This window comes from Chinchilla lanigera, unplaced genomic scaffold (assembly GCF_000276665.1).
Source record: "Chinchilla lanigera isolate Chin_1 unplaced genomic scaffold, ChiLan1.0 scaffold00143, whole genome shotgun sequence".
Taxonomy (NCBI): domain Eukaryota; kingdom Metazoa; phylum Chordata; class Mammalia; order Rodentia; family Chinchillidae; genus Chinchilla; species Chinchilla lanigera.
The window spans coordinates 2617426-2637657 of record NW_004955544.1 but is presented as its reverse complement, the minus strand read 5'-3'; the positions used below and the strand labels follow the sequence as shown (position 1 = coordinate 2637657).

The following is a 20232-nucleotide window of genomic DNA, read 5'->3' as shown; positions in this document are numbered from 1 at the left end:
TAGTCAATCTGATGAATGCTAAACTCACTAGTGCCAACGTTCTCTACTAACACATGCTGACAGTCTCCTTGGCTCTTCTATAGTTAGAGATCTATAGGCACCAATACTCATGCATTCTCTTAGAAGAAAAGCATCATTAGGTCAAGATCCACCTCTATCTTTTTATCCCCGTTGTTTTCAAAGTACTTAATACACTTCTTGTTACAGAATAAGAGTCTTGAAAATTATTTGCTAAAAAAATGGACAAGTAATGGGAGGAGAGGTGATTGAGAGCTCTGAGCTAGAGAAAATCATCTGGCAACTTACTTCCAAATTCTGAAAATGAATTTAGGGAGTACACAAAATTTTCACGTTACAGAGCTAAACTGGTGGTGCCTGGAAGTTGGGAGTTTTTCCAGTTCTATTAAGTGGGCACTTGTGACTCTTCTGAAAAGTTTCTGGACAGGTCTCCTTATGTGGCATTCTGAAATTCTTTGGAAGGTACCAAATTCCGTAGGCCTATCTGTTACTTTGTCTCCAGAAACCCTAATTCTCTCCTGTATATGAGCTGAGAAGAAAAGCCTCATTTGCACTCCTTGTAGAAAAGTCACCATTGCCTGTTAACAGATGAAGTTCGTCCACGTCTGTTTTTAGACTATAAACAACACCAAGTTCAGGTGTTAGGAGTAAGTTTCCCTCTGGCAACTCACAGCCAGTAATCACAACTTCTCAATATTTGAAATCTTTAATTTTAAGACTTGTTTCTGAAGAAAATACCCTTCAGATAATACTCCAAAGCAGGCTATTTATACACCACCAATTTTGGTAACCAACTACATATAGCAAAATGGAAAACCACAAAAGTTCAAGTTATCAAGTAAGAAGCCTTGTCATTCTTCTAGTCATAAAATACAACACCATTATAAAATGACAACACTAAAGCTGTCTTAAATCCTTTGTATTGCATAGCATAGCAAAATTTTTCCTAAACATGGAATTGTAGTTTAATACCCATTTCTAGAATCTCTAGATTTATAAAAAGAAATTCCAAAAACAAGTTCAAATGATAAAACACAAAAATCTCAGGCATGAATTTTCTAAGCGTGAGTGGAATTAACAGTCAAATAGAGGAATCTAGATCAGAGGTTGGGACTTCAGGGAAGAAACACTTCACTCCAAAGGCTTTTAAGGCTTCCTTTGCTAGCTATTTCTACTGAATTTCCCAAAACTTTCACACATTTGTTTCTAGACAGCCATTTTACCATGCATGAGAGTCAAATGGATCAGAGGAATCTTATTCCCATGAGTGGAACCTAGTATAGACAACATTCTTATGGCACAGAATGAAATTTGGCAAAAGGAATAGCCATTTACAATGGTTAACAGACCTGGGTCATATCGATTACATCCTTCATAGAATTTTAACCTAAATTAAATGTTAGCAGTGTACAAGTAGAAGGCATGTTGAAACAAAACAAAACAAAACAACCATCAACTTTATACATTACAACTATTAATGTGTTTCACAGATTTTTAAAGGCTGGGATGAATCCAAATTGACCATGTGGGTGCTGTCTTTGGCAATCATGTGGTTTTCCTAAACAATTATAAAAATTAAAGAAACATTTGCTCATTGCTACTAGTATATACAATGTCTCCATAGTGTACTTTGTGCTATTAGAATAAATGCTTGGGAGCTTTAAAAATGTAATAGCTCATTACTTACCAATGCCTGCCAGTTGTAAGAAAAGCAAAAAGCATGAAGAGGGCTAGAGTGGGAAACTAAGTAGTGTGGTGATTAACATAAACAATAATGTCTACACAGAAAGAATAAAAGCCATGAAATGGAAACTTTGCTGCCTCAAATACTTTCTTCAAGTATTATACAGGTTTGTATTGAAAAGTTAAAAAATTAAGTGAACATAAATTAAATATATTAGCCAGGTTTGTGGATAGTAACTTGCTTAAGGATGAAAGTATTTTTGTACTTTAGTGTCATCCTATCTGAACAATGGGTAGGATCAATAAATACTTGATGAGTTGCCTTGGTTTACATACAAATATTAGATTGCCAGGAACAACTGAAGGATTCTGTTCCATTCTACTCCAAGTTCAAAAGATTACAAATTCCAGCTAGGTCATCTCAGAAGGTGCCATCATAATCATATTTGAGTTTATTTTTCTTTAGGAAAAAAATTCTGGGCTGGGAATGTGATTCAGTGAGACAGCATATTCTTAAAGCCCTGAATTCAATCCAGAAAGATACATACACACATACACACACACACACAGAGTTTATGAATTTCTTAATTTAATTACTTTGTACTAAACATGTAATAGTTCTTCCCTATATTATATACTGTCTGATATATAAATGTTCATGATGTTATCCACAGAGCAAATTCTTTGAAGAGTGTTGGGTATTTATTAGCTTAGAAAGACCAATTAATGATAAAGAGAAAGAAATCTCAATATCTTTAACAATATCCAATTTTAGAAAAGTAATTTTCACAATTTGTATGGAAAAGCCATACAAATTTTGCCCTAAATATGATTTAAATGTGGGTATGGGTAAATATGATTTGGACCTAAAATGTCACCCAAAAATGTTTAGAAGTGGGGTTTTTGAAAGGTGCTTGATCTTATAGTCCCTAACCCCATCAGTACATTCATTCACTGAGGAGATGGTCGCTGAAAGCGGTATTAGGAGGCAGGGCCTGGTTGGAGGAAGTAAGGCACTGGTGGCTTACCTTTGGAGGGTGTATCACCTCTGTGCCTCTTTCCAACTGACTCTCTGCTTCCTGGCTACCATGAGGTGAGAAGTTTTCCTCTGCCATGATGTTTTACCTTGGAGCCAGCTGACCATGGACTAAACTCTTGGAAAACATGAGCCAAAATAAATCTTTTCTCCTTTAAGTTGTGTACGTCAGGTATTTTGTGCCAACAATAAAAAGCTGACTAACATAAAAAGTGCTGTGGCTCTCCTACCCTCTGTGGGCCTATTATTCCCCAGAAGTTACTCTTGGGTTTATCTGATTCCAAAGCACTTTGTCATTCATTTATTCCAGCTACTAAGGTAGCTAGAATGAAGTAATGACTCATGTGTTTAGAACTGGAACTACTCACAAAAGCCAAGAAAAGGAAACAACTGAAGTGTTTATTAAATGATGAATGGATAAAGAAAATGTAATACATATATACAGTAGAATACTGTCTGGCCATTAAGAAATGAAATCCTGTAATCTGTGACAATCTTGATGAAACTGGAGGACATTAGGTTAAGATAAACACTGTATGATCTCCCTCATATATAGAGTCTAGGAATTTTATTTCATAGAAGTTGAGAGCAGAATAATGATTACCAGAGGCTAGGAAGAATAGAGGGAATGGAGAGAGGCTGACCATGAATACTAAGTTACAGTTAGATGAGAGCAATAAGTACTGTGCAATACATTATTGCAATACATTATTTTCATCCATAGTCATTCTACTGCATATTTCCAACAGTTGGAAGAAAAGACTTTTGACTGTTCTCACCATAGAAATGACCAATGTTTGAGGATATAGCTATACTTAACCCGATTTAAATATTACACATTGTATAGGTGTGTTGAAACTTCACATGGTGCACCACAATATGCACAATATTAAAAAGAACTGGAGGAGGCAATTCCATTGCCAAAGACCTCATTATGTAGAAGTAGAAGTAAATGGTGGAGTCATAATAGCAACAATAATGCTACTAGTAGTTTAGTAGCAGTAGCAGCTGTAAATATAGTAGTAGTAGTAGTAGTAGTAGTAGTAGTAGTAGTAAAAATAGCAACCACCATTTATTGAAATAAATTACATGCCAAATCTTTTGCTTATTTTGCCTAATCCTGTTAGTAATGAGATAAAGAATGTATTGTACTCTGATTTTTACTGATGGAAAAATGCACTCAGATGGGCTCATTTCCCAACAGTTACACACCTGATCAGTGCTAGTGCTGGGGTATCAAGATAGTCCCATATGACTGTGAAGTCTTCTCCTTGCCATACACCATCTGAGTTGTGAAGAAAAGTCTTGCTTCTTAGGACCTCATTCTCCTAAAAGTCAACTCATCTCTATCAGTTTTTTGTGCCCTTGTGAGGTATCCACAGGGAATGCCTGCTCTGAATGTCATACTGGTTTTACAAATGGAGATGCTAAAGGAAGAGTTGGTGCATCAAAGGGAAAGTGGTATTGTCATGGTTATATTAGGGGGAAAGTAAATAAGTGAGACTCATTATATAGGTGACACTGATTAGGATCAATCAAATTTAAGATTCCAGTAAAGACTAATGTACCATGTCGAAAGAACTCTTCTGGAAGAAAAGCTATGTTGGAACTGTTTACCAGCACTTAATTAAAAGACCTCAATTTTGGAAATATTTTTCCATAGTGAATTAGCATCTTTAAGAGAATACCTTTGAGAGGAAAAGAAATATTGCCATATTTTAATATCCAACTCATTCTAAATAAAAACAACTGTGAATCATTGACACTACTTACAGTCACAAACCATACTAAGATTAAGTAACTTTAAGAGTAGAAATGCATATAGGATTCCATGTCAGCATCTCTATAATCATGGAAGTATCTCCCAAACTCTTATTAAAGGCTAATTCTAATCTAGATTCCTACCAATTGTAAGAAGATGTATAACCTGATAAACATTTTGATTTGAAATCAGAAGAAAAGGCTAAGAGATGAACTCAGACCAGATGAAAAATGTTATTCTGTGTAGTAAAAACCCAACATAATTGTAAACTTTAATTTGTGAAAATATAGGCTGTTTCCTGTAAGAGGTAAGTTACATTACATAAGCACACCTTGGCTTACTTTAGAATTTCAACAAGAAAAATGTCTGGGAGTAAGTGCTTCTATAAAATCTAAAACAGAGAACATCACAGAAAAGTTCAGCCTTACTTTCTTTTCTGTGGGATCTCAAACCTTGGTGGATGAGACTTTCAATATGTCATAGGTCGTTAAGACACCAGTGACAAACCAAAAGATATTTTTCAGAGCCTGTGTTTTTTGTCCTGCCTGATTCAACTTTTGCCCAGTCTATAATCATAGACAGATCCATGTTTTCCTTCAGTACATCTAGCAGTGTTTTTTCTGCCAATCTGATAAAAGTTACACAAATGTTCAGGTCACAAAATGAAACAGGAGGAAAAAGTTCCTGGTAAACATCTTCAAAATGGGAAATTTGCCTGTGATGACATGATGATTATTTCTGGATGAAAAAAGAAAAAGGAGAAGGAAGTGAAAGAGGAAACATATACTAAGTAATACTACTTTAATGCCCAATAACAAGGCTGCAGGTATTTTGTTTTGTTACTTTTTTAAAACTTTTGTTAATCAGCTCATACTAGTCGCTCTGACTGTTGCCTTCCATTGCATGGAATTCACTATTCAGGAAAAAATTTTTAAATATCAAGGTAATAATTATTTTTAAAGCAGCATCAGGAAAAACAGATAATACTTCAAATTTTTAAAATAAAGGATTTGGGGGGAAAATCTGAAATGTTTTGAGTTTTTTATGAGGGGTATGTGAATTTCAGCCATTTAGAAATAATCATTCAAGATTTTAGTGGCACTTAATAACTATACAGGTTTATATCTTTTATATATCTTCTTAATAGTTGTTTTCTCAATGATACTGTGAAACAAATACTTTTTTCCACATCTTCTATGGTTAATGTCTACTTACAAAGAAAACCTTGAGTTCAAAACTTCCTGAGATAAAGATCAGTTCAGCCTTCAGTAGTTATCACCTAATTCCTTCATCAAGAGAAATGCTTGGTATTAACTTATATCATTCATCTTCTAAAACATTCCCTTGGAAATTTATTTCATACATCCCTTGGGGCTATATATCTCTCAGGCATGCTGGAAAAATGCCTCTTCCTCAAACTCGGGAATCAAAGGTGAAGCCAGCAGTAGAGTTTTACTAGAGTAGAAAGCAGAGACCTAGGTACTACCATCATCATACACAAAGTCATCTTCTAATGTGTCCTTCCTCCTTGCATTTCAACTGATCTTATTATTTTATCTATTTTCCAGGGCTAGAGAATTGAACCTAAAGCCTTACGCCTGCAAAGCAAACCACTCTCCTACTGAGCCACTCTCCCAGTGCTTCTCCTATTCTTGTAAATTTTCTTGGTGAAGAAACAGCTTGTAGCAAACGCTACCATAAAGCAAAAGGCAGAAAAATAGTAATAACAGGCGAGATAATAATATCACTATTTACTGACATTTTCTGGAGTGTCAGGCATTTCATTAAATCCTTTACAGGCACATTCTCATCTTTTCCTCACATAAGCCATGAGAGGAAGATGGTGCTGGACACATTTTATCATTGGAAGAACTCAGATCTAAAGATGTTTGAAACCTTCTTGAGCTCATTTACCCAAGACAGCGTAAAAACAAAAACTAAGCTGGTGAGGCTATAAATGACCTCTAACCAAACATGATGAAGGAAAACTTAATAATGCCAGGAGGACTAGTGCAGAAAGCTTCATAGAGAATGGGTTCTTTGCAACAACATTTTCTGATACTTTCACAAACTTGTAAGCCATTGACTATGCAAATCACAGAAATATGCACAAAGGGAAAAAGTAGCCATGATTTCTGTGTAAAATGATGAAAATGACCTGTTATTACTGTGCATATTCCAAGGGCAGGCTTCATGATCATTATTACTTATATAGTCAAATCGAATCTGAGTTTATTTTAATCTACCACAGCATCTCCATAAATATAAGGTCCCTCTATACTGCTATTATCTGTGATTTCTCTCTCTGATGTTCCCATCTATGATGTTATTACCTATAATATCCCTCTCTCTGATGTCCTCTAGGTGCCCCTCACCATAATGCCCCCTTCAATAAACTCAGTTCAGTGATGGTGTGATAAGAGGGATGTCAATTTTGGGAAAACAAATTGATTGTCTTTCACCAATCTCCAGTGTTTATTCACTCAGAAATCATTGACAAAACACCACTTCGTAAGAGTAACATTTTTTCAGTACTGGGGATGGACCCAGGGCCTTCACACTGAGCTATATCACCAGTCCTTTTCAATTTTTTTTTTTTAAAGTTTGAGACAGAGTCTTGCTAAGTTGCCCAGGCTATGCTCAAAACTTATGATCCTCTTGCCTCAGCCTCTGAGAGTGCTGAGATTACAGGTATAAATGCAAATTTGGTAGGGTTTTTTTCCCACACAAGAAGCATTTTTACCAAATGTATTGTATAGATATGAAGTGGAAGAGAATTATTACTTTCTCTGAAGACCATAGATGTCAAGGTACCTACTGAATAGAGAGAAAATCAACCTCCAAGAAAAAAGATCACATTCCATGGCTTTTTAACTTTTGAGAAAAGCTATTTTTATGAGTGTATTTTTGGCAAAGACCAAAAGTATCATAAGAGGCAAACTCTCCAAACCAACTGTGATGGTTTCATTTCCACCATTTCAGTCTTAGTCCATGGTCACTTGCAAAAACTTCTAGGGCAGCTCTAGAAATTAGGTATAATACCCAACTTTCACCAGATTTATTCAGAAAAAGTCTGAATAAAATATCCTTCACGGAGCATCAGCAAAATAATGAAGAATTAAGATGTTTACAGTGATATTTTTACTGACTGAAAAGAAAGTCAGGTCTCCATTTCCCTGAACAGATGTTTTTTGTTGCTATTTTTATTTTGTTTTATTTTGTTTTTGCCTCCCTGTTTTAGTGACCTGACTACAACATTTCATTTTCTGACTGAAAAAAAAAAATCTCTTGCACAGGAATATTATTGGAATCATATTATTACTCTATTGATAATATTGCTCTATTAGAGTTAATAATAATATTATTATTACTCTATTGTAACACACATGCTGATTATATTTAAAATTTGGCAAATACAAGTGTGAACCTTTCATAGGCACACAGCACATCAACATTTCTTTGCTCTAGATCTCTCCTCCCACACTAAGATAATTGCCTTGATGTACATAAAGTCATTTTTATGACTTCCAAAGAAACTGGGTACGCTAAAGACCCTGCCTCCAACAAGAAGACTTAAGGAGTAAAAGAAAGAGCATTTGTTGAAGACTGGCCTCTCTCTGCTCCAGCACATGAATTTCTGCTAACCAAGTTAAGACCTAAGCCAGGATTGGAAAACTATGGCTGATGGGACAAATCAGGCCAGGCACCTGTTTGTACACAGTGTCATTGGAACACAGCCATGGTCATTTGTTTCTGTACTGTCTATGGCTACTTTTGCACTACAGCAGAGTTGAGCAGTTCTGACAGAAACCATATGGCCTGCAAAGCTAAAGCGATTTAGCAGCTGACCCTTTACAATTTTTGTGGAGCCCCTTGTCTTCATGAATTAGTTGGGCCTTAGTTTCCCCATTTGTAACTGAAAGGCTGGGCACGGGTGAAGTTTTTCCACTGAGTTGGCAAGTCAGAATCATTTGGATAAAGATGGACACAACTAGAGACCACACTCATAAGTGAAATAAATCAGACCTGCATGTGTAAACACCACATTGTCTCACTAGTGTAAGAACCTGAAAGAGTGAATAAAATCTAGGAGGTACAATAGATATTGCAAAAGGGAAAGAAACTGCTCAAAAGGACAGAACAACTGGGATGAGGAAAAAGAGAAAAGAATGAAGGGGAAAAATATATGTATACACAGGATAGCTAACAGTTGTCCTACTGACTTTTATTGCTCTATTGAAAGGAACAGTTAATGTTTAAGTGTTCAATCAATCTTAAATGTCTATATTTGCTTATCTGAGTATCCAAATTGAAGACATCAACATGTAATACAACAACCATTGTTAATTTCCTATCATCTTGTCTGAGATTCTGTATTGCTTGTATTGTTTTTGTGTTAGTTTCTAAATGTATGTGTGTTTGTTAAGATGTTTTTGTTCTTTTACCTTTAAAAGAAAAAAAAGAAAAAGAATCATATGGAGGATATTCCCATGCCTGAGCTTTACCACAGAGGCTCGTTCTGTTGGGCTGGGATCCAGCTCAAGGTCATCCTGTGCAGCCAGGTTGAGAAATCTGGGGGCTAGACAATCACCAAGGTCCTTTGAGCTCATTGCTTTCACCACATGAACTCTTTGTGAAGTAAGTAGTATCTGCCAACAGGAACAAGCACTTGGAAATTATGCCTAAATAAATTCAGCCTTGGCATAGAAGACTGACATTTGATTTATACCCTTCGAAGTCTCCAACTTAAGGGGTTTCAAATCTATGGATTTACAAGGATAAAGATGTAGTGCTAAACACATAAAAATGGTTCCTTCGGAGACAGATTTAAATTAGACTAACAGATTTAATGAGCTGACTTTTGATGCATAAAAATAATTCACTTTTAATATATCACAATTAAAACTATTATACATCAAATATAAGCCATTCCAGTGACAATCGTAGCTTTCAGTCCATTCTCTACGGACTCCCAACTTGGAGGAAAGCCCCAGGCTCTCCTGTCTCTGACACAGACAGCTACACCTGGAAGACAGTCCTGGAAGTGGGCTTCCAAACACTAGGAAATCTGAGGGACAGCAGATAATATCAAATGCACCTCAAGCATGTTTTGGGAAGGGATTAAAGGATGTTTCATAAGCCTTCGGAGGTTTAAATATTGCTGAAACAGCCTGAAGGGTGGCATGCGCAGGCCCAGCCTGCTCGGAGACAGGCTGAGGGCATGGGGGAAGAAACTTGCTGTGCAGAGCTTTGGGTGGCTTCCAGGCTGCCAGCCTGCCACTCAGGGCGTCTGCAGATGGCCATGGGGGAGGGCCTCTGCAAAGTCTGGGCTCTACCTCTCACAGCAGATTTGGCTTTGGAAGTCACACAAACAAGCAAATACCTCTGAGGTTGACACTGAGCATTTCCCTCTTGTTTTTGGCAAAAGATGTCTTGGTTCAACTCAAGTGATCTCAGCCTCTGATTCACTGACATTTGGGGCTGGAAGATTCTCTGTTGGGGGAGGCTGGCTTGCACATTTGCCTCAACTCACTGGATGTCAGTAGCAGTCCCTCCCCTCCCAAGTTGGGATAATGAAACAATGGGATATCGCTAAGCTTACCCAATGGTCCTCAAGATTTCTCACCAACCATTTTTAGGTTCAATTAAGTTAACTTAAAGTAAATTTTATTCTGAGGCCACAGGGAACAATATCTATCTGCCTGTTTATGTATCTATGTATCTATCTATGTATCTATGTATCTATGTATCTATTTACCTATCACCGCTGGAACCTGAATCACAGTTTTTAAAAATCCAATGATGCCTTTATAAGACTTCCTTGAAAGAAGTCATTCTGAGAGCACTTGTTGATTTCAGAAAGGAATGCTGAGCCCGGAAGATCAGCATTTGCTTGCTGATGTATTTGAAATTCAAGAGAATGGCTGGTGGGCTATGATTTTTCTTCATATCTGATGGGCAAACTCTACCTACACAATGAAGACTATATAATCTGGTGAAACTATTAATTACAGGCCTTTCCATTTGTTTTAACAAGTATTCACTACTGATAAAATATCTTGTAGCTTTTTAAAAAATGCTCCAGTCATTGAAAAATGAGTACTCAGATATGAAATAACTGAAAGATACCATCACTGGGCTTGGGAAATTGAAGACTGGAGAGGGAAGATGTTAGTCTAAAGAATGTTTATAAAACAACATACAATGTATGTAGTTGATGAAGGGGTGCTAAAGAGAATAGGGAGGGTAGGAGATTAGTGAAACTTGTGAAAAGCTAAGCTCCAGCAGCCTACCATGAGCTTTGAGTTGATCCTTTAAGGATAATCAAGAATTGGTAGAGAAAGGGCTGGATGGATTTTGAGGAGGGCTTGTTTTCATTTATACAAACTGCACTGTCTGACTTTTCATATGAAAATATTTTGCCTTTATAACTACAGAAAAAAACTGAAATTTGCAGTAAAGGAGGAAAGATAGAGGCCTTCAGCAAAGAGCAATAGTAGTGGAAAAAGGAATCCCTGTCTTTTGTCCCAGGCTTCCCACGGTTCAAGTTGTTATGGGATTTAATTCTGAATTATTAGCTCCGTTTTATTATTGAGAAAATGAGGCTTAGAGGAGTTAAGTGTGTTTTTTCTCTTAAGTTCACATAACTCTAAAGTGTCAAGTCCAGGACACAAGTTGAAATGAGACTCTCAATGGGATTCACACCTACTGAATCAGAATTTGCATTTTAACACGACCCCTAAGTCATTCTTGTGCAACACGCTTGTCTAAGAAACTGATTTCCACCTACAATTCCGACTGGTTAGTAATCCTTGACAGAGGAATGGATAACTGACCAAAAATTATTATTATTGATTAATACCTGGTGATCCTTCTTATTTGTATCTATGCTTTCGCATGAATAAGTAAGTATTACTAAAAACTCATTTAGGTCTCTGAAGAGATTAGAGATGTCAAACTCATAGACCAAGACTCTAAATTTACATTTTTAGTCAAGAAAAAATAAAATGGTCATACTGCAAGTGATGAAAAACCTAGGTATCAGATTCATTCATTCATGTGTTGCTTGGGCATAGAGCAGCTGCTGGGTATTGAATAATTCAACGTTACTGTAAATAAAAATGATTCCACATGGATTTATACATTTTATCCTTGTATTTGTACTTCTTTATGTATATCAGTATGGAAAATAGATCTACTTTAATCATAGACACCACTATTCATTCATTTATTTATTCAGAAAGACTAGGAATGGAACCCACGCTTCCTACATGCTAAGCAAGTGCTCTACCACTAAGCTGCATCCCAACCCTACAGTCACCGCTTTAAAGGAAACTTGCCACAGTCCAGGGAATTCAAGGGGCAAACGTGAAGGCAAAAATACCTGTCTCTCTCCTTCCAAATTGTTTAAATGTGTCATGTTTGGGCCATAGTTCTTTCTGCTTTAATTATAGGTGTTGATTAATCAGGGACAAGGTGGGACTCCTGAGCCTGAGTCTCTAAACTTGGTGTTCCCTGATTAGAGCTATGCTTCTTTTTTGTTTTGCAGTGCTGGGAATGGAACCCAGAGGCTCACCTATGTAGGCAAGTGTTCTGTCATTGAGCTATACCCTTTAAATGTGCTTTTAAACTTCCCATGGTCTCATGTTTTGCATCATTAAGATGATTCTTATGTACTGAGCCATTCCCTCCCTTGAGATGCTCAGCTATACTCTTGGACCTATATTATTTCATTTACTCTTCCGAAGATCGCTAATGAGCAGGTGTAATAGTGTCCATATTTTGTAGGAGACACATGGTCATTCCAACAATCAAATAATACTTGAAAGTTCTGGCAAACTGTCAATCTGGAGATTTATTAGTATTCGTAAAGCTTGGCAATAGTGGGCTTCTGGTGTTGAATCAGCCAATACCATCCTCCACATCTCAAAACAATTTAAAGCAGCATCATGAAAGATATCTCTGCTTCTCCCTACTACCATCCAGCCCTGGCCTACAAGACTTTTTTCTACAGGCATGGAGGCAGCCCATATTTTGTCTAACATGTTTCTAGACAAATTGTCAGAAGAGCACATGCAACTGCTTCCACAACTGAGTTAAACACTGAAAAATAAAAGGCTGAGGCCTTGGTTTTGGGGACCAAATGCAGCTCAATTTGGCAATCCAGGGGCAAGAGTAGCATCTCCCTTTAAGTTCCTTGGATGGGGTTCATTAAGGTTTCCCAGGTCTCCTAGACCTCCTATAAGCAGTAGGACAGTTAAATAGGAAAGGAGCTGGAAGAGAGGAGACAGACAGTGACACCAGTTCTCTATGAATTCTGTGCAGCTGGCACACAAGACAGCACAGAGAACAAAGTCCCCAGGGCTGCTTCAGTGGTAGCGCTAATGGTGGAACTGGAAGCCTTTCTTCTGCAAGCTCCTTCACTTGAGGTCTGCTCTTCTCTCCAGCACAGTGTCCTTTTCCACCGCGGGAGACAGCTGGGACCAACCTGCCCAGGACCAGCATTCGCTGTCCTTCACTCACACACCAACTGCCCACTGAGCTCATGGCTGCGTCAAATCAGCTGCATGTCATGTCACCTAGTTTTTACTCTTCTGTCATGATTCTGAAAGCCTGCCCACCTCACTTGTCTTCGCTTTGACCACATCAACCAAGAGCGACTGAGCTCCTGACAGCCATGACAAAGGTCAGAGGAGAGGGAAGTAAACACTCTCTAGCAGGTCAGGATATTCATTCTAATGCCTCAGCCTGTAAAACTTCCACACCATACAAAGCAAGCCCACCAGCTGGCTCAGTTAACACAATAGCACTTCCGTGCGTTGACCTCTCAGCTCTGTCTTCCTAGAGATGGGTCTTTCGGAGTGGAAATCACATCAGCTGCTTCTGAGCCTCGCTATTTACCTGACCTATGTGCCCTGTTCAGGAAAAATATGGCGACCTTGGAGGAAAGCATGTGAGAAGAACAAACAGCCTGCCTGCGCACAGTAGACCTTGGGTAAGAAAGCTTCTGCCCAGATTCTAGCATGGGTCAGAGCCCTCTTATTTTCCCTTACCTGCAACTCCAAAGGAATGAACACTGTCAATGTCCCTATTTGTCCTCTCTGAATGTTGTTTTTCACTGAAATGTGTTTTTGCTCAGGCTTTTGGAATTAGGCACTTCCCAGATATCAACACCAAAGTCAGCAACCTTTGACAATTATTCACATTAAAAATTACCTCACCAATGGAGCTTCATGGAACTCTTTTCATAGCCCTTTCATCTGCTCTTATTACATTTTATCATTAATTCTAGACCATGGAAGCAATGACTTAACTTTGTTATTCATTTCTACATTCTCAAAGCTTACCCAGTGCTTATCTCATAGTAGCTACATAGAAAATATTCCTTGGGTAAACAGAGGGATTTTTTTTTTTTTTTTTTTAAAAAAAAAAATTTGGTAAAACAGGGAAAAAACATCTGTAAGTGCACCAAAGGAACAGGAGCTTTTCATGTTTTTCATATCGTTTCAGTGATAACATTCTACTTTATCTCAATGTAAATAACAAACAGTATTTTCTTGACCCTTGACCAAAGAAATAGAAAAGGAGCTAGAATTGAGGAGACAGACACTGGTTCTCTATGAATTCTGTGAAGCTGGCACACAAGACAGCACAGAGAACAAAGTCCCCAGGGCTGCTTCGATGGTAGCGCTAATGGTGGAACTGGAAGCCTTTCTTCTGCAAGCTCCTTCACTTGAGGTCTGTTCTTCTCCCCGGCACAGTGTCCTTTTCCACCACGGGAGACAGCTGGGAGCAACCTGCCCAGGACCAGCATTCACCCTCCTTGACTCACACACCAACTGCCCACTGAGCTCATGGCTGCGTCAAATCGCCTGCACGTCATGTCCCCTAGCTTTCCTCTTCCGTCTTGATGTGCTACAATGTGACAGCCACAGTGTATACCCAAACCACAACGGGAAACAACTGTAGATGATTCCATCAGGTAAACCAGGAACATGAAAAGCCATGGTCTTCAAAACGGTGTATGATTTTAAAGCCATTTCTTTCTGCCCACCACTCATTGCTTCTTAAAAGTCCCTGTTACTACTTAGCTTGGCTTATAAAGAACAAATCAACGTTTCCACCTAGCTTTTCGAATTAGGCAATTTCCAGATATTAACAGCATATCATTCCCTTGAGGGTTGTTCAAAGTTTCCCATATCAGCCAGAAACACAAATCAACCCTGTAACCACTGAGTAATTTATGATAGTGTTAAGAGATCCAAGATTGGATTACACCAATGAAGCCCTTCCTGTAACAGTAAAAGTGGGGATAATATAATATCTCATGCTCATCCAATGCTTACTAGGTGCCACTCATTACTCTGGGCACTTCACAAGCATTTTCCTTTTGGATGAGAGACACAAAGCACATTTTCCTGTTAGTTTAAAAAGCCACATCTCATACATACGCAAAGTCCTTGAGTGTCCTGCTCCAAAGTCCAGAATATAAAGTAAGCAAGTTTTAAGCAAATCTAACAGATGCAGTTGTAGTGGATGTTCCCAGAATGCTCACATGACATACTGAGACTAAATCACATCTTCAGCCACACTCAGTTTCTTAGCCCATTCAAGTCCACTTGATTACTTAAGTAGTATGAAAAAATTAACCAGACTTTCTAAGAACGGCTTATGATTTGCCAGTGACATAGAATGAAAGAAAATTTTGGCCAGGCACAGAGGCACACACTTGTAATCTCAGCACTCGGAGGCTGAGGCAGGAGGATCACTATGAGTTCAAGGCAAGTCTGGGCTACATAGTGAGTTCAAAGCCAGCCTGATCTACATAGTGAGACCCTACCTTTAAAAAGAGAGAGAATTTTGATTATTACACACTAAAATGGTGATTTAGTTAATGGAATGTCAATACGTCATACCAGAATTAAATTTGTAACATTCAGATAAATGTGTGCTTTTCAAAAATTTTCAACACAAATTCAAATGCCATATGTAAACAGATATTCCTGATAGGTTTACTCATTTTATAGATTTAAATAAAATTATTTCTTTAAGACCTCAGGAAAAAATTATGCTAATTATTAAATTAAAATTATTAATTTTAATTAATACTAACCTTCCCTTGCCCTGTGGGGTCCCTGAGATCATCCAAGTACAACCAAGTGAACCTAGCATTGAGTATGAGTTCTGGCCCTTCAAGATATTTCAATCTATGCTGACTCAACTGTAGAAAATGTCATCCTGGGGACATCTTCAAAGTAACTTTTCTTTGGTGGTGCTGAGGTTTGAACCCAGAAGTTTGAGACAGGGTTTTACTAAGTCATTAAGTTATCCCAGGCTGGGCTTGAACTCATGAGCCTCCTGCTTTAGCCTCCAAGACTCCAAAAGTGTTGGGACTCAACATTTAGAAAGGCAACATCCTACCCCCATGCAGGTAGGGCAGGAGTGTGTTCAAAATCTTTGCACCTATTCCTGGAAACCTCCAAAGAAACCTCAGACATGACAACCTGGTTAAAGGCAAAGCTGTTTGTGTTGGCACTGTTTGCTGCAATAGAAAGTACTGGAAGAAACATAGAACATAGCAGCAGCAGGGAAGTGTGCTCTAGTCCTGTTCAGAGTTGTGACGTCTCTTGGTGCAACTCTGCTTACCACTCTTGCTGCAGAGGGTGGAACAACATGAGCTTTGCTGCTGCTCCTGGCTCTAGCTTGTTTCTGTGATCTGCAATAGAACCCTTCTTATTGAGACCCAAAAGCTGGAAGAAATAGACACAATCACAGTGTCTAGCTGTGCTAGGAATTCAGGAAAACAATGGTATTTGTGCCTGAATCCAATAGCCAACGGCAGTGACTCCACCTAATCCTTCTCAGTCTTCAGGGGCTAAAATGTGGATGTCATATTTTTAGACATTTCTCTTGACAGAGTTGTGGTTTTTGACCTGTGACACTACATCTACTTGCCTATTAAAACAGAGACCACAGCTGGGCATGGTGTGATATACCTGTGATCAGAGCTACTCAGGAGGCCGATGCAGGAGGGTCCCACTTTTGATGCCATCCTGGGCAACTTAGTGAAACCCTGTCTCAAAATTTAAAAGTAGCTTAGTGCACAGGCCCTGGCTTCAATCCCCAGTACCACAAAAATGAATGAATGAATTAACCAATTTTTAAAAAAATAGACCACAAAATCTAAAGGAATGTGAATGTCACTTCCCCTTTTATTTCTTCTGTGGACACAGTAAGCCTACCGATTCTGATATCTTTATTGAACCTTTCTTCCAGAAAATATACAGTGCACTAGCTCTTCTTTTAGAAGAAAACTTATGTCATTACCTTATAGAGAAGAGGGGAAATGCCCCCAAAATAACTTGGTACTCAAAATAACTTCCAAAATCTCTGCTTGAGGTGCCTCTCCCATCCTTTTCTCCTGGAGCCCCTCAGTCAGCACCCTCCATCCTAGCCAGCGTTGTCTGCAGTCTCCAAACCGTCTTTCCGAGTGTGGCCCACAGGTCTCTGCTGGTGTCTCACGCTCATAGAACGCCTAACACTGCTTCTTTGATGTATAATCCACTCAATCTGTCAAGGCAGCTTAAACCCCATCAGCCTGAAGCCAGGTTTATTCTGTACTTAAAACCAGAATCATCTCTTCCCCCTCTGAATCCCAAAACACTTGTTTAACCCATCAGTTCTGCACACATCCCTCAACAAGTGTTTATTCATTGTCACGCCTCTGCCCTTGGCCAGGTACTTTAGACCTAAACTACCAAATTCATTAAAGTAACAACATGACTTATCTCACCCACAAATAATGCAAGCCGTGAATTTAAAAATATCTGGCAGCCAGTCTACTGCCCAAGTCCACACACATAACCATTCCACAGTGTGTCTCCTGGTTTCTAGCAGTAGTTCTGACGTACTGAGCAGGCTTCCCCTGGGCCAGGCACAGTGCTAAGGGTTTACCTGAAACACTGTTTTGCTCTCTCAAGTTTCTCTGAAAGTACAGTACATTATTAGCCCTGTTTTATGGGCAAGTAAAGCACAGCACAGGAACATTAAGCAACGCACCCAAATATTCCATTTGTTTACACAGCCCCATGACTAAGAGGTGCCTTGTGTACTTCTCTGTTCACTTTCCGGGACTCCCTGAGCTTACCAGAAATGATTCCAATCATAACGAACAACACAGAGTTCTCTGCAGGTAAAAGAGGGAGAGGTGACAGGGACGTGGAGGGGACAGGTGAGGACAGGGAGGAAACGGCCCTAAGTTTTGCATGAAAAATATGTCTTTACAGATGTTTCCTCTTTCTTCCCCAAATCTTGTGCCAAACTAACAAAATCAACATATAGTTTTAATATATTTGATAAATATTTGGAAACCTTATTTTTTGTCACCCATACTAGACAAAGAAACTCCCACAGCCAGCCTTACAGTCAGCATAGCAAAAATCCTGGTTTTGAACTTTAATTTGAGTGCATTTGTAGGGGCTACGTTGAAAATGAAGGGCAAAGAAAGGTTAATTTTTCACAATGGGTATATTTTTATAGGTGTAACTAGAAAAGAAATGAGAGCTCCAATGTGGAACAGAAAAAGAGAAGTTATTGCATTATAATTCCTTGGAAACTCTGAAATATATTATATTGCCTTCTATGTTATGGGGTTAACAAATCAAACTTTTAATCCAAGTTTGAGAGACTGAAAGGTTTCTTAAAATTCAATTAAAATGATGTACTAAAAAGGTCCCCATTGTGATATGCTCCACTGAGAGACTTCATATTTGGCAGAAAGACTTTCTTTTTATCTTAAAATAGAATTCAGGAAATGCTAGCTTAATTTTCTCTTTGCCTCAGTATTTCAAGAGTGCTTCTCAGCTCACAGGCTCTGGAAGCATTAAGTTATTAACATGGTGCTATTTCAGAGAACATGGAAGATTTTCTTTGCACGAATTCTACATGTTGAAATTTTGGTGTTTTTTTCTTTTTTCATGCTAAGGAAAAGACTGGAATGTACAAACTCTATTCCACTTCTTTATATAAGCACTTATACTGAGACTTGATATGACTTAAAAATGTCCCCCACTGTAGTGTTATTGAAGGAAATAATTACTGTTCATAATCATTGCTGAATTCCCGTATTTATAAAATGGACTTTCACAAATGAAGGATGAATATATTTTCAAGCAGAAGCCACCTGGGTCCTTACAGAGCCAAATAAGTAAAGTAAATCTATCATTTCATCAGTGAAAGCATCCTCAAAGTCCTCCGTGTTTTATGTGTTCCCACATCATCACAAACCTGTATTTATATGAGATCTTGAAATTACAGAAAAACAAATGTGTTTAGCACATTTACTTTTGCAAATTAAAGTAATAACAAAAACACACTTGCTTGGTTTTGTTTCTTTAGGTATGTTATTAGCTGCTTCAAAAATCAGTATTTAATTGTACTTAGGTTTTAAACAAGACAAGGAAGTATATATGTTCATAAATATGTGATAACTAAAGTCTCATGAACACGCAAATGTCCTACATTTTATGACTTTTCTATTCTGGCACAAGTGGCATATTTCAGAACAGTTTACCCTAGTATGTTATTTGGTCAGATGCTCATAAGAACATTTTGTTGAATGGCTATAAATGTGTTTGGGGGCACAGGGTCCTGCTTATATACTCATATTGCTGTAATTAGAAAATAAGGGGCTGGGGATCTAGCTCAGTGGCACAGCGCCTGCTTGGCAAGCGCAAGGTCCTGAGTTTGATTCCCAGTACCAAAAAAAAAAGAAAAGAAAATATACTACATCTTCAATTGTCAGGCCCTCCTTGTGACAGTACCAAGGACTGATCACCCACTGACTTGATTAGACAAGTGTACTGGGCTCAAGATTGAAGAGTTTCATTTTGATCACAGAAAGAGCTAGAGCATTACAGTATCTCCTCATAAATTTGAAGATGTTATGTAAATAATTAATAACTCCACTGTGACGGTACACAAGTAATGAGCAACTTGATTACTGCATTTAAACACCAAGTCTGGGAGCTGTTGAATATGAAATATAATTATGATTATGGTGTTTTACAAACAATCATTAAAAGATAGTGTTAATCTAATCAAATAATGGGAAAAGTCTGGCATGTCTTCATTTCGAAAACAAATATCAAGCATCTCTGCTCAATCATTCTGAACACCCTGACTTCCCAACAAGAATGACAACACACAAGGTTAAAAAAGATTGCCTTGGTTTGTAAAAACTGACAGCCACATCAATTTTTGAAGAACTGACTTTTGAACCACAATTCATGCATGCGTGATCTTTGCTTTACTATTAACTCTGGTGGTACTTTTCTGTTACCACTGTGCACTATGCTTAAAAAAACAAAAAGCAGATCACTCTTTTCTTGTTTGTGTCACCTTCGTCCTTGCACTTCGCTTCCTTTACACGGCTTAGAGATGGATTCATGTCAGTTGCTCTTTGGACACTGGAATGAGGCGTGCTGCACAGGTGCCATGCTTTTTGCTGCCTAAATGACACTGGGAAGCATGGATTCACTTTGGCAGGTCAAACTCCCTCAGCGTGTCAAGAAGTAGCCAAGCCAAATCTCAGATGGACTCTGATAATGCCACTGTCACAAAATAAACTCTGTGACCCGTGTAAACACCGGCACCCATTAGAGCTCCAGAGAAGTGATCGAGCCATTTGTAACGGTGACACTGTCTCCTGAGTGATAATACTCTGGTACATGTG

General features: G+C 38.3%; 1 protein-coding gene across 4 annotated transcripts in view; it reads right to left on the bottom strand.

Moving 5' to 3' along the window:
• Nucleotides 1–20232, bottom strand: part of Mid1 (midline 1) — a 338517-nt gene that overhangs the window by 80625 nt on the left and 237660 nt on the right. The gene's annotated exons all lie outside the window — the stretch shown is intronic.